The 16063-nt window shown below is 39.1% G+C and overlaps 1 long non-coding RNA gene across 9 annotated transcripts in view; it reads left to right on the top strand.

Annotated features, from left to right (window-relative positions):
* The window catches only part of LOC144378131 (uncharacterized), a 149664-nt gene extending 136448 nt beyond the window's left edge, over positions 1 to 13216 (top strand). For 8 of the 9 annotated variants that reach the window (XR_013439703.1, XR_013439702.1, XR_013439704.1 and 5 more), the window contains one exon: positions 12180 to 13216. This is a non-coding gene — a long non-coding RNA (uncharacterized LOC144378131). Of the gene's footprint in view, positions 1 to 11458; positions 11596 to 12179 lie in introns of all 9 variants that reach the window. The other variant, XR_013439706.1, reaches the window with a different exon arrangement.
* Positions 13217 to 16063: the final 2847 nt, after the last annotated feature.

Raw genomic sequence — 16063 nt, 5'->3', positions numbered from 1 at the left:
ACTTGAGGTCCAGAGGCAACTATATAGTGAGAGCTACATGCCTTCACTCCCCTGAACCTTGACACAGCCTGTGTCTAATGTCTCTCGGATGAGTGTCACTGCCACGTTTGAACCAAATGCATCTGTGCCCAGTGTGGCTCTCCTCTTCCTAGTCCTTCCCCCCACTGCTCATTCCTGAATCATGGAGGTGAGTGCTCCTTTGACCCTCAAGCGCTACCCCAGGCAGTGGACTGTCCGCAGCACCATGCCTTCCTCTCAGCCAGGCCTCTTGGACTGGCTTGCTGAGCTTCACCATTCACCATGTGCTGGGATCAGAGACTTCACCTTTTAGAGGGAGTTCAGCAGTTGGATGAAGCAGAGACTAGGGGTAACAGGAAGTTATATGCAAACCTATTAGCTCCCCCAGCACTTTGCTAAGGGCATATGCGAATATGCTGAGGCTTGGTAGTTGAGAGTATAGTTTTCAGAAGCCAAAGAGGTCTGCTTTTCTGTTTTTTTAATCCTGCTCTGCCAGTTGTTGCCTGTATGATTTTGAATGCGACTTTCACCTCTGATCTCATCTGTCAATTAAATATGATAGCGATAATGCCTCCTTTATCAGACTTGGTGATATGGTTCTGTTTGTATGTTCTGGCTGCTTAGCATGTTGCTGTCCATGCAGGAGGCTCTCAGTCCACCACGGGGAAGAACTGAGCACATCCCAGTCCAGGTCGCTCACTCTTCCTTCATTGTTTGGAGTCCTTTGGTTGTCAATGACAGAATCCCTCTTGTATTAGCTTAAGCTGTCTTCATTGGAGGATTGCATTTGGGGCTTGGAGTTATTGTACTGAATGCAGTATGACCTCAGGAAGGGACTGGAATGTGATATGGAGCATTCTGGAACTCAGGGAGCACTGCTACTGTCCTTCATCTCTACTTCAACGTATCCGCCTCTTCCCTTCCTCTTCCTGCAGGTTGTCTGCTTCTCCTATCTCATGCTGGGTCATCCCTAGCTCCTCAAGATCACTGCCCCTCCAGTGACCAGCTTAGAGTGTGCTGGAATTCCATACTCCTGGGAGAGATGTGATTGGTCTGGTTTGAGGCAGGAGTTGACTTCTGTTCCAATCAACTGTGACTGAGTGAGGGGAGTCATATAGTATAGCCTGGTCAACCCTGGGGATTCAGGATATGGGAAGTGGGTGGCTTCCACCAGTGTCACCAAGTAGCATTTATAGACATTAGGAAAAGACTCTTTTACTGCTTCATACAATAGATAAAACTAACCAGGAAAATATTTGATTGAATGTCAACAGGGAGAAATTATTAGAATAAGTGGCAGGCAAGGAGAACTCTTACCTTCCTAGAAGAGATCCATCCATCTATGGGCAAGCATGTATGGAACTGTTTTTGAGGGTGTATTTAGTTAGAAGAAACAGAGGTAATGCAATAAATAGATGAGCTAGGTGACCATGATTTGGTGAACCAGTTGATCATATTCTGATCAATGAGGTAAACGGGAAGGTAAACAGATTTGGTAAAGAATAAGAAATTGTTCAGATCCTGTGGTGACCACGGAGGGTCGGGGGTGGAGTGGGTGGGTGAGAGAGAGGGAGGAACTGAATTGGAATTTGGAAACAATTTATTCTGAGGTCAAAAACTGAGACCTTGGGAAGAATGGCTCAAGTATAGGTTCCTAAGTGAAAGCCTGAGCCTGGATCTGGGGCACTGCTCACATCTGTCACTTGTTCATTGGGTTCATTTATTCATTACTTGGGTTTTGTTGCACTGGGGATATGACACTGAACCTTGATTTCTCCTGTTGGTGTGGTTTTACAGAAGGAAATGAATAAAGTGTTCTTAAATTCCCAAATATTGTCCTAGTTTAGGGGGGAAAAAAACCTCCATAAAACTCTGGTCTGGAAAAACATAGAGATTATTTCCTTGGTGATTTTGGAGAACGAGCATGGGTTCTGATCAGCTGTGGCATTTGTTTGCTTTGATTCACACCCCACTCCTGTTTGGATCCACCACGGCATTGAACTCACCGGGAAGAGGCAGGAAAGGAGGTCAGAGGGTCAACATTTAAATACCTCTATTTGTTGGGCCCAATTAAGTCCACGCTCTGGGGCTGAGAAGAGACCAAATTAAGAAGATGTTTCTCGGGCTGGGGATATGGCTCAAGCGGTAACGCGCTCGCCTGGCATGCGCAGGGCGCTGGGTTCTATCCTCAACACCACATAAAAACAAAATAACGATGTTGTGTCCACTGAAAACTAAAAATAAATATTAAAAATTTCTCTCTTTAAAAAAAGATGTTTCTCTTACATAATTTGTCAGTGCTATATATTCCGATAGTAGGTAAATTCTCAAATTTTTGACTGTTACAATAAAAAAAGTCTATCTTCCAGGTAAGTTGATATTTATTTTCTTTGGTCAGTGAATCTTATAGGCAGAGCAGAGATAACTCTTAATAAGTAGCTGTAGGTGATTTCGCTTTCGGGTGTTCAATACAACTAGTCAATTCCTTTATTTTCAAAGAATTTAACCCATTTTCATTGAGTGTCTTCTAAATACTAGACTTGGTTCTATGAGCTGGAGACACCATGGCACACAAGATTGCCAAAGCCCTGTCTTCAGGGAGCTTACATTGTAGTCGAGGAGCTAACACTCTTTACAATTTGACACATAACTAAGGATTTGGAAGAAAACATGGTACGTAGAAGTGTCTCATTCAATAGATATATGTGGAATTCATTGAATGAATTAATGAAGGAATGAATGAACGAATGAACCAATTGATAAAATAGGGCCAACAAAGCATTGTTAGCTGTCAAGTTGGGCCTTGTTAGCCATCCTCATCTTTAATCTTCGGAGCCCCTCATGTATCCACTTGTCAGCAGGTAGGTGTACAGATACGTGCAATCATTTGTTACCATTAAAGGACCATGTTTTTATTCCTTAATAGAAATCTCATAGCCAGGGTTGAATTTGCTGATGGTTGGAGCTGATGAACCAGAAGCAACTGAGCAGGTTCAGGCAGCCTGGTATTTCCAGGATTGCAGGAACTGGGAGTGCAGCTGGGTTAAGGAAGACTTTGAAATCCTGAGGCCATTAGTCCACCCTTTCTCATCCTTGAAGAGAATCCCTCATTTCTGAATGCAGCCGAGGACATGATCATCTGGTTTCTCCTTGCACGGTGGACACACAGACATTTTGTCTCAAAAGAACAGTTGTCCCAGGTGAGTAGGTAGAGGTAGGAAATTACTGGGGAAGAACATCAGCAGCAGAGAGGGAAAGACCAACCACTTTGTGCTGAATGTGTACCATGTGCCAGTCACTTTGGTGGTGCCAGCCAGCAGTGCGTCTGTAGATCAAAGGACTGTAGGGTTTCAAAGAAACCCATCTGGATACATTCCAGTTTAAAATGGCATCTGACTAGCTGTGGCTGCCCCCGACACAGCCTCTCTTGATTTCCAATTAACCTTTCTAATGAAGATATAGAAGAAGCAAACTACCATCATAAAAGTGGAGATATTCTTTCCCTCTCCCCATCTCGGCATTGGCAGAGCAACATAGCAGCTGAAGCAATTAAAAAATTGGATGGCCATCTCTCAAGTCGATGAATACTGCTTTTTAAGGCAGTCAAGTTTTGCTATTTTTGAGTATATTTTGGGGATCATATTTTTAAAAATAAAATGACAGGGTAGAAAGATGGGGCCATAGAATACTGACCCTGGGAGCAGTGCACAACACAGGAAAAGTTTGTGGATAAGAAAAGAGACAAAGACAGACCCATTAGCAAGGTCTGCTGGAGATGGCAGATTTTCACGTCTTCTAATGGTTTTTGAATGCCAGAAAATAAGGCCATCAGAGCTGGAGAAGATTCTACCTGAGCTGATCAGGGCTCTTTAGATAAATGGCTGAAGAAAAAAATTAAAATATAATTTCTTCAAACACACACACATCAATGCCAGATTCTCTATGTAGATGTAGGGACAAATAAAAAAGTTAAGAAAAATTCTAGGCCTAGATATTTTCATTGGTGAATCTCTTGATATTTAAGGAGGGAATAACAGTGATCCTTCACAAACTCTTTCAGAAAATAGAGGATGAGGAAATACTAACTCATTTTATCGAACTTTGAAACCATAATATTAATATCTGATGGACATTTTCTCCAACCTCCAAAATAAAAGAATGAGAGAGTGAAAAAAGAATTCCTGGGGAAAAAGTCCTGAATGAATTTAGTCACAAAAATCCTTAACAAAATACAAGCAACTCAAGTCTATCATGATCATGTAGGGCTTATCTCAGAAATGCAAAGTTGGTTTAACATTTGAAAATCCAGCAGCATAATCCAGTATATTCCCAGAACTAACACGAAAAGTGCATCATGGAGAAAAGATGTTTGATAAAAATGAATATCTATCCATGAAGAAGAAGACTCAGCAGTCTAGTAATAAAATGGAAAATTCTTACTCTGATAAAGGCTATTAATTATAATGCTCTAGCAAATATCCCACTTACTGGTAAAATATTGAACACTTTTTTACCAAGAGTGGGAAAGGCGAAGATGCTCTCTCACTGTTCCTAATTCCACAATGTACTGGAACATAGCCATCACAAAAAGGCAAAAAGAAGAAAATTAAAAATTAAAAGAAATATACACCTGATAGGAAAGAAAGAGGTTTTTGTGTGTGTGGTTTATTTATTTATTTTTTTTTGCTGGTATAATAATTGTTTATGTGGAGAACCTAAGAAATTTAAAATCTATCAAACAACAACTGGAACTCATAAGTGAATTTCAGAAGCTCATAAAGTAAATATACAAAAATCAATTTTATTATTTACATACTAGAAAAACCTGTTGGGAAAATGAAATTTAAAAAATCCTTTGCGGAGCATCAAAAATTAAAACAAAAAAATTGGATTAAATTTAACAGGATACATATAAGACCTCTATATGAAAAACTCAAAAACAGGGCTGAGAGTGATTAAAGAAGACCAAAATCAATGCACATTTATGGATGGGAAGACCCAATATTGTTAAGATGTTAATTCTGCCCAAATCGGCTGACAGATGCAACATAGTCACAGTGGAAGTTCTAGAAGGCCTTTCACTGAAATCCAAGACCTGATTCTAACGTTTATGTAGAAATGCAAAGCACCTAGACCATCAAAAGTCATCTTGATAAAGCAGAACAAAGTTGGAGGAGTAATACTACCAGACTCACCAGCAAAGAATCGTTGTGGTATTGGCATAAAGATCAGCTGCTAGGTTAATGGAACAGAACTGAATGCTCAGAGACATAATCAGCTGGTCATTGGGTTTTTGACAAAAGCACCAAAGCAATTAAATGCAGAAAGGGAAGTCTTTCACCTAAGGACTTTAACTCCTACTTTATATAATACACAAACCATGAAGCTTTCAGTAGAAAACAGAATGTCTTAGGGATTGGCAAAGTTTCCTCAGTTAGGGCTCACAGAGGAAAACCCAACAAACTAGCATCCATCGACATCTGAAGATTTCTGCTCGCAAACAGATACTGTTACAAAACAAGTAGGAAATCTAGAAACTGGATAAAATGGACATTTGTCAACAGACCGGCACTCAGGATGCCCAAATCACTTCAACAATTCATTAATAAAAGGGGAAAAGCCCAGTAGAATGGACAAAATAATCGGACAAGCATTTCACAAAAGAAGATGCAAACCTGACTGCTTACCCCGGGTTAAGGTGCTCAATATCATCAAAGAAATTTAAACCACATGTGATACCCGCACATTCCCTTCAGAAGGTCTAAAGTGGAAAAGTCAGACAATCCCAAATGGTGCCAAGAATGTGGAACAACTGGAGGGAGCTCTCATACATTGTTGGTGGGAGTTTGTCCAAAGTTGGACAGTTTTGCATAAATGTAAGCATGTATCTATTCCATGACCCAGCAGTTCATTCCCAGGTAATCTTCCCAGAAAACTGAAAGTATGTGTAGATAAAAATGTTTGCAGCCGGGCATGGAGGCACACACCTGAAACCCCAGTAGCTAGGGAGGCTGAGATGGGAGGATGGAACGTTCAAAGCCAGCCTCAGCAAAAGCGAGGTGCTAAGCAATCAGTGAGGTCCTGTCTCTAAATAAAATACAAAATAGGGCTGGGGATGTGGCTCCGTGGTTGAGTGCCCCTGAATTTGATCGCCGGTACAAAAAAAAATGATGAACATTTTTCATATATTTGTTGATTAATTGCATATCCTCTTCTGAGAAGTGTCTGTTCAGGTCCTTGGCCCATTTATTGATTGGGTTATTTGGTTTTTTTTTTTTTTTGGTGTTTAGCTTTTGGAATTCTTTATATAACCTAGAAATTAGTGCTCTACCTGATGTGTGAGGGGTAAAAATTTGCTCCCAAGATGTAGGCTCTCTATTCACCTCAGAGATTATTTCTTTTGCTGAAAAAAAAACTTTTTAGTTTGAATCCATCCCATTTATTGATTCTTGATTTTAATTCTTGGGCCACAGGAGTCTTATTAAGGAAGTCAGGGCCTAATCCTACCTGATGGAAATTAGGGCCTTCTTTTTCTTCTACCACATACAGGGTCTCTGGTTTTATTCCTAGGTCCTTGATCCATTTTGAGTTGAGTTTTATGCATGGTGAGATACAGGGGTTCATTTTGTTGCATATGGATATTCAGTTTTCCCAGCACCATTTGTTAAAGAGGCTATCCTTTCTCCAGTGCATGTTTTTAGTGCCTTTGTTTAATATAATTGTAATTTTGGGGTTAGTCTCTGTGTCCTCTATTCTGTACCATTGGTCTACCAGTCTGTTTTGGTGCCAATACCATGCTGTTTTTGTTACTATTGCTCTATAGTATAGTTTAAGGGCTGGTATAGCAATGCTACCTGCTTCACTCTTCCTGCTAAGGATTGCTTTAGCTATTCTGGGTCTCTTATGTTTTCAGATGAATTTCATGACTGCTTTTTCTATTTCTATGAGGAATGCCATTTTGGGATCTCACTCCAGTCAGAATGGCAGCTATTATGAAGACAAACAACAATAAGTGTTGACAAGGATGTGGGAAAAAAGGCACACTCATACATTACTGGTGGGACTGCAAATTGGTGCAGCCAATATGGAAAGCAGTATGGAGATTCCTTGGAAAATTGGGAATGGAACTACCACTTCACCCAGTTATTCTCTCCTTGGTCTATACCCAAAGGACTTAAAAACAGCATACTGCAGGGACACAGTCACATCAATGTTTATAACAGCACAATTCACAATAGCTAAACTGTGGAACCAAACTAGATGCCCTTCAGTAGATGAATGGATTAAAAAAGTGGCATATTTACACATGAAATATTACTCAGCAATAAAAGAGAATAAAATCATGGCATTTGCAGGTAAATGGATGGAGTTGGAGGAGATAATGCTAAGTGAAGTTAGCCAATCCCCCAAAAAACAAATGCTGAATATTTTCTCTACAGGGAGGCTGATTCATAGTAGGGTAGGGACGGGGAGCATGGGAGGAACAGACAAACTCTACATAGGGCAGAGAGGTGAGAGGGGAAGGGAGGGGACATCAGGTTGGAAATGATGGTGGAATGTGATGGTCATCATTATCCAAAGTACATGTATGAAGACACGAATTGATGTGAATATACTTTGCATACAACCAGAGATGTGAAAAATTGTGCTCTATATGTGTAATATGAATTGTAATGCATTCCACTGTCATATATAAAGTAAAAGAAATCAATAAAAGAAAAAAAACTTCAAAAATGTTTGCACAAGAATGTTCCTATCAAAATGAATAGTAAATCAAAAACAGGAAACAGCTCAGGTGCCCATCCATAAACAAATTTTGATCTATTCATGTGATTGAATACTACTCAGCAATTAAAAGGAACAAATTGCTGAGTTTGGAATGACATCGATGAATCTCAAAATATTTTGTCCTGTGAAGGAGGCCATCCTTGAGCATAGACTGCATGGTTCTAGTTATATGTTGTTCAAAGACAGACAAAGCTGATTTATGGTAGAAAAACTTCATTGACTCTGGGGGGAAGGAAGGAGAAGCATTGGTAGGCGCTGGAGAGAATTTTCTAGAATGTTGCAATGTTTATATCTTTTTTTTTTTTTTTTTGGTAGCAGGGATTGAACCCAGGGATACTTAACCACTGAGCTACATCCCTAGCCCTTTTTATTTTTTATTTTGAGATGAGGTCTAGCTAAGTTGAATAGGGCCTTGTTAAATTGCTGAGACTGGCTTTGAACTTGTGATTCTCCCATCTCAGCCTCCAGAGCCACTGGGATTATAGTCATGTACTGCTATGCCTTGTACAATTTTTATATCTTGATAAAGGTTCAAGTGGACAGGGGTATGTGTTTGTCAAAAGTCAGCAAATGTATACTTAACTCTAGTTCATGTTATATACTCTGAAATGTTTGGGGGAGTGTGTACTGATACATGTATGCAATTTAATTTAAAGTGTATTAAAAAAGTTACGATGAGTAGATGAATAGGTAGATGGATGGGTATGCAATAAAGCAAGTAAAGGGTTAATAGTAGAATCTATGCAGGTGCTCACTGTAGGATTCTTTTACTTTTTCCTATATCTGAAACTATTTTTATAAAGTGTTGGAAAGAAATTAAAATAGTATCTACAAACTTTAACTGATAAATGTGTACATATATATTTATCTCAGCAAGTATATATAGATCTCTCTTTCTCTCTATACACACATGCACACATATTTCAACTATATACCCAGCTGGAAAGATGGTGTTGTGCAAAGATGTTAGTCTGATATTAATTTATACATTTAACACAGTTCAAATTTTGATTTTCACAGTGATTCTGAATTGAATTAGGCAAAACAGGTGCTGCCCCCACCAAAGAAAGCCAGAAGAGTGCCATCACAATGTATATTATGTACATAGTAGTTAAAACAATGTGGCATTATGCAACAATTAAAATATAATGTCTTAGAATAGAAGGGAGAATCATGAATTATATGGAAGAATATTTATGAGTTTAACAGGGGATAAAAGAATTGTTAATTATTTGGAAATGGATGGACTTTTCATTGTTGGTTGGAATGAAATCAAATTAGAACTTTATCTCATATCATCTCTCAGATCAAATTATAAATGGATCAAAGAGTTAATTTCAAAAACATACAAGCAGTTCTTGCTTTGGATGGTTATGATACACAAATTTTACTTAATAAAGCATTGTGAAAAATTAAGGTTTCTTCTATTAACAACTAGAATAATGTATGATAAACATTCAACTGACTTTCAGGTGATGAATGACATTCTCAGCTTAAAAGCTTTGGAAGAAATCTGAAGGATAAGAATAATATATTTGATACTAAAAAGAAAAGAAATTTCTATGTCTTCAAAAATGTTATTAGCAACAGTAAAATAAAAATGTCAAGATTGTAAAAATATTTGCAATAAAAATGGCAGATGGGTTACTATCCTTAATAGATACAGAGATCTTTTAAGTCAATAATAATAAAAATAAAACTAAAGAAGAAATAGCTATAAGACTTGTGCCTATAATTTATTGAAGCATGAAGGCAATAACTTAATAGAAATTTCTCATTATTATTGAAATATTTACATCATAAATAAAAGGTACAATTTTATTTTACAGTTGTAAAGATGAAAAAAAAAAACCCAAACTTTCGTGAGACAGTTTCGTTAATTTGAGTTTCCCTTATTTTTTTGTTAAAAAAACCCAAAACACACCAAAATCCTGTGGTGAGGAATCCCAGGTGCCTTTGATGATTTCTGATTATTTCCTCAGAATGATTGTACACCTTTGTGGTGTTTCATTCTATAGATACTACTTTATTCCTTAAGGTGGTTGGTGAGCATGTAAAGTTTGTCATATAAATATCTTCTGAGATATTTAAAATGGTGCCTAACATGTTAAAGGATTTTTGAATGCAAAAGAGAGAAAATTCGAAGAAGACCTTAGAAGATGGAAAGATCTTCCATGTTCTTGGATAGGAAGAATTATATTGTCATGATGGCCATACTACCCAAAGTGCTATACAGATTTAATGAAGTTCCTATTAAAATTCCAGTGACATTCTTCATAGAAATAGAAAAAGCTGTTGGGAAATTTGTTTGGAAAAATAAGAGGCCAGAATAGCTAAAGCAATTTTTTAATGAGAAAAATGAAACAGTATGTGTCACAATACCAGATCTTAAATTGTACGACAGAGCTACAGTAATGAAAACAGCATGGTATTGGCACCAAAACAGACATGAAGACCAATGGAACAGACTAGAAGACACAGAGACAAACGCACACAAATACAGTTATCTCATACTAGACAAAGACACCATAAACATACACTGGAGCAAAGATAGACTTTTCAACAAATGGTGCTGGGAAAACTGGAAATCTGTGGGCTGGGTTTGTGGCTCAGTGGTAGAGCGCTTGCCTAGCACTTGTGAGGCACTGGGTTGGATCTTCAGCACCACATAAAAATAAATAAATAAAATAAAGGTATTGTGTCCATCTACAACTAAAAAAATACTTTAAAAAAGAAGTTAAAAAATACTGGAAATCTATATGTAGCAAAATGAAATTAAAACCCCATCTCTCATCCTGCACAAAACTCAACTCAAAGTGGATCAAGGACCTAGGTATTAGACCAGAGGTCCTGTGACTACTAGAAGAAAATGTTGGCCCAACTCTCCATCATCTCCACTTAGGAACTGAATTCCTCAATAAGACTCCTAAAGTGCAAGAAATAAATCAAGAATCAATAAATGCTTTTGCTTCTTCACAGCAAAGGAAACAATCAAGAATGTGAAGAGAGGGCCTACAGATTGGGAGAAAATCTTTGCCACCTGCACCTCAGAGCATTAATCTCCAGGATATAGAAAGAACTCAAAAACTTTAACACGAACAAACAACCCAATCAATAAATGGGCAAAGAAACTGAGCAGGGACTTCACCGGAGAAGAAATATGAATGGTCAAAAAATATATGAAAAATGTTCAAAATCTCTAGCAGTTAGAGAAATGCAAATTCAAACTATACTGAAATTTCATCTCACTCCAGTCAGAATGGCAAATATCTAGAATACAAGTAACAATAAATGTTGATGATTAGGTGAAAAAGGTACACTCATTCGTTGCTGGTGGGACTGCAAATTTGTGCAACCGCTCTGGAAAGCAGTATGGAGATTCCTCAGAAAACTTAGACTGGAACTACTATTTCACCCAGTTATCCCATTCCTCAGTGTATACCCAAAGGACTTAAAATCAGCATACTATAGTGACACAGCCACATCAATGTTTATAGCAGCTCAGTTCCCAATAGCTAACCTACGGAACTAATCTAGGTGTCCTTCAATGGATAAAGAAAATCAATCTCTCTCTCTCTCTCTCTCTCTCTCTCTCTCTCTCTCACACACACACACACACACACACACACACAATGGACTATTTATTACTCAGCCATAAAGAAGAATGAGATTATGGCATTTGCTGATAAATGGATGGAACTGGAGACTATCCTGCTAAGTGAAATAAGGCAATCCTCCAAAACCAAAGGATGAATATTCTCTCTGATATGCAGATGATGCTAACACACAGTAAGTGTGTGTGTGTGTGTGGGGGGGGATTTAAGTTTATTGGATTAGACAAAGGGGAATGAAGGGAAGGTAGCAGGGTTGGAAATAGGAAATAATAGAATAAATGGGACAAAACTTTCTCTCTATGTAAATACATGACTAGTGTAACTCCACATCATGTACAACCACAAGAATGGAAAGTTATACTCCTTATATGTAGAATATGTCAAAATAGACCCTATTGTCATACACATCTAAAAAATAATACATTATAAAAAGAGAAAATGAACAAAAATTATAAATAATGGCAGTCACTGAATGATATGATTGTGGATGATTTATCTTCTCTTCCATTTGGGTTTTCTACATTTTTTTTTAAATTGAAGAAAAGTAATTTTAGAAATAAAAGAGACAAGTGAATACTGTCTCAAGATGACTTTTATTTCAGCATCTGGTCCAGTGCCTGGCACGTAGTAGGTATTCTGCACACTTTAAAAACAGCTTCCCTGAGAAGTAATTCACATTTCATGCAATTATCTGTTTGAAGTATAGACAATCCTGACTTACCATGGCTTAATTTACTATTCTCTTTTTTCAAATTTTAGGATGGTGTGAAGCTGTCACCCGACAGGGGTCCAAGGAGGTCCCTCCAAGTGGATCTCAACATCAGCCCTGATGGGTTCTTGTTTTACGCTGCTGAAAAGAATTTCAGGATGCATGAAAAGCAAGACACATGCCAAGATTTATTAAAGGACAGCAAAAGGAATTCACACCCCAAATGCAGACTGCAGGCGCCCCTTAACTCTCAGAGAGGAGAAGATGAGGGACACACCCAGGGTTGAGTTCTCTAATGACCCAGGGGATTTTCCTGGGGAAAAAAAAGTGCAGGTTCCCAGGCAAAAGCTTTTGTGAAAATCAAATCCCATGTCAATCACTGGATATGTGGGGTTCAGCATGTCTCTTCTTGGTGAAGCAGTCTAGCCATAAATCAGTTGTGGGCACATTGTGTAAGTCTTTGAATCTGTTGACATTTAAATTGTGTTTTCTTTCTATTTGACCTGGTGTAAGCATGTGCTGGAGGTTTTATTCATCTTACTCAAGAGGCAAGCATGTCTGGTCATGTTCATTGATCTGGGTCTCCTTCTAGTCAGGGTCTCTCTTTGGACTCTGCCACCTATGTCAAAGTGATACACACTCAGAAGAAACTGCACTTGAAAATTTAAATTTGGCTTCTTTAAAGACACTTCCTTGTGGAGGCAGGGAGCTCAGCTCCTGGGGGAAACAACCAAACCTCCGTAGTGGACTGTGGTGTGACCTTAGGACCCTCTGTAGGTCAGGAGCACTAAATGCAATTTTACATGACAACATTTTTAGTTTGTAACCCATTTATTGGGATGTAATCCCCTTGTAAATGGAGAGGGGCACCTTTGTGCAATTCAATATTTTAAAATATGTTCACAGATATATCAGCTGTCATCGTAAACTTTAGAACGTTTTCGTCACCTCAGAAAGAAACACCGCCTGCTTTAGCTGCTGTTCTCTGATCTCTCCATTTCCCCCAGTTCTCAGCAAATGCTTAGATTTTCTTGTCTCTATAGATTTGCCTGTTCCGGCCATTAAATATAAACAGGGTTATATACTATGTGGTATTTTGTGACTAGCTTCTTTTACTTAGTGTTTTCAATGTTCCTCTATTTTCGTAGCACGTATGATTTCATTCCTTTTTTTGTGGCTGAATAATATTCTCTTGTATAGATATACACATTCTGTGTATCCATCTCCAGTAGATGGGCATTTAGGTTGTTTTCACCTTTTGACCATTATAAATAATTTTCCTGCGAACATTTGTGTAGAAGGGTTCTGTATGATGCATGCACAGTAGCTCCCCACCCGCTTGCCTGTATTTTTGCTGTGTGTGATTTCAGTTACCAGCAGTCAATCATAGTCCACAATAGTAAATAGATAATTCCAGAAAGAATTCATAGATTTTTAAATAACTTCTATTACTCTGTTATTACGATTGCTCCATTCTATTGTAAGTCATTGCTGTTAATGTCTCTGATTGATAAGTACAACTTTATCAGAGACATGCAGGTCGAGGAAAAACATGATCTATGGGGCCTGGTACTATCTGCGGTTTCAGACATCCCCAGAACATCTTAGCTCAGAGGGGCAGTGATATTCATTTCTCTTGGGGACATACCTAGGGATGGAGTGCTAGGTGGGATGGTAACTCTGTGTTTAACGTTTTGAGGAATGTTTCAAGCTGTTTTCGAAAATGTTGGTACCTTTCTACACCCCCACCGTCAGGGTGTGAAGGTTTGGATTTCTCCAGAGCCTGAACACCGACTTCTGTTGTTGTTTGCCTTTACTGACATCTCTGCTGTCCCTGTGGGTGTGAAGTTGTACCTCACTGTGGCCTGGATTTGCATTTCCCTGATGACTCACGACGTGCAGCCTCTCTGTGTGTATTTATTGGCCTGCCTTCTATCTTATTTGGAGAAAGGCTTATTCAGATCCTTTGCTTATTTTTAATTGGATTATAAGTCTATTTATTGTTAGGCCCTCAGAGGTCCTTACATGTTCTACTCCAAGTTCCTTATCAGATATAAGATTTGCAGATATTTGTCTCCCATTCTGTGATTGTCTTTTCTCTGTTTTGATAGGGTCTTCTGAAGCACGCAAGTTTTATTTTAATTTCGACGGAATCCATTTGTCTGTATTTTTCTTTTTGTCACTTGTGCTTCTTGGCGTCATTATGGAATATAAGGTAGTGAAGGTCTGTCTCTATATTTTTTTTTTTTAATTTTGAAGTTTTGCCCTTGCATTTAGACCTTGGGTCTATTTTGAGTTAGTTTTTTGCACATGGTATGAAGTAAGGAGAGGCATTCTTTTACCCCTGGCTATGCAGTCTCGATGGCATTATTTATTAAAAAGAAGCTTTTTAACTCCACGCAGCAACTCCTTGGCACCGGAAGCCAGTTAACCAGACACCTGGGTTTATTTCTCTGCTCTCAGTCCTATTGTATGATCTGTGCTGTCTGTTCTGACAACACCACACCACTGTGACCCCTGTGGCTTTGGAGCTAGTTTTGAGATTGGGAAGTGTTAAGTCCTTCGGCTTCATTTATCAGATTGAAGAAGTTCCCTCTGTCCCTGGGTTGTTGAGGTTTTTTATTTATTTTTTTTAAATCATGATAGGATGTTGAATTTTGTCAACTTTTTCTCTCCTGCATCTATTGAGGCGATCATATTTTTTGTGTTTTATTTTTTCATCTTATTATGTTTATTTTTATAAATTCTGTGAATTCTTACATTAATTGGCCTTCTGATCTCACCAGTAGACCTTTGTTGTGTGTGTCCTGGTCTAATAGGTACGTTTAGAAATGAAATTGAACTTGCAGTGTCGTCTGGGGATACCGGCTGCTGTGGAGCTGATATTGACCTGGAGTCCTCGACCTTGGTCTCCACCAAGGTCCGTCCCTGATTCCCTTTTGATTGCCAACACAGTCCCTTACACCAGTCAAGTCCAAACTTACACCTTCAGCCAGGTAGACGTGTTTCAGGTTAATTAGGGGCCTCAGTCAATTTAGTTCATGGGCTGTAATTACAAGCACCTAAGACCTGCAATTTCTGTTTTAATTAAAATAAACAATGCGGAGGGGCTGACATCACACCGGGGCAACTGGTGTGCGAGGAATAGGTAATTACACCAAAGCAGAGGCTCTCGCTGCGAGGCAGTCTGTTGGGACCCGCAGCGGAGCACCGGGCACGGCCATCCTGGTGCGTGCTAATTACCCACTGCCAACCACAGCTCAAACCAGACGGGTTGGTTGTTGTTGGAGATGACATTAGGACACGCTTCTTTCAAGTTGGAACTGAGGTGCGACTTTGGGGGCTTGTGAGTGTTTGTGTGTGTGTTTACATATGTGATGTCCCTCTGAACATATCCCACTGTGACACACTTCTCTGCATACATGCCGGGAGAAAAAAAAATATATCTTATTTTAACTTCTGGTTTTAGGGATGCTCTTGGGGAGGGTGTGGCCCTTGCTTCGAAAAATAATAGTTCCCTTGGACAGGGTAGGACACGTGCAGCCTGCCGGGCCGTAGAAATAACGAGAACCTGGGGATGAGGTAGTCCGGAGGGAAACAAAGTGGTTCAGGGACAAGAGAGGAAGGGAACTTGTGAGACAGTGAGGTACCCCAGGAAGGTGGCCACGGAGGTTGATTGGCGGCCAAGGTGGCTCAAAGATGCACAAAACCCAGAGTCTTCACCTTTAGTTTAAAATGGTTTGCATTCCTATGATGTCAATGCCCTCTGCCGCTGCCAACCTTCATGAAGTCATCAACACACACACGTGCGCACGTTTCTCTATGATTAGTTTTTATTTTTTAATGAAGGTCAAGGCAGGACTTAATTCTGCGCTGGAGTCAGAGTGCAGGGGATGCTGTATAAGTGGGAAAGTGAAGGCAGGGAACCCCAAGG

The sequence above is a fragment of the Ictidomys tridecemlineatus genome, chromosome 5, assembly GCF_052094955.1.
Source record: "Ictidomys tridecemlineatus isolate mIctTri1 chromosome 5, mIctTri1.hap1, whole genome shotgun sequence".
Classification (NCBI taxonomy): Eukaryota; Metazoa; Chordata; class Mammalia; order Rodentia; family Sciuridae; genus Ictidomys; species Ictidomys tridecemlineatus.
The sequence above is the reverse complement of the archived record's forward strand: the minus strand, read 5'-3'. Positions and strand labels throughout refer to the sequence as shown.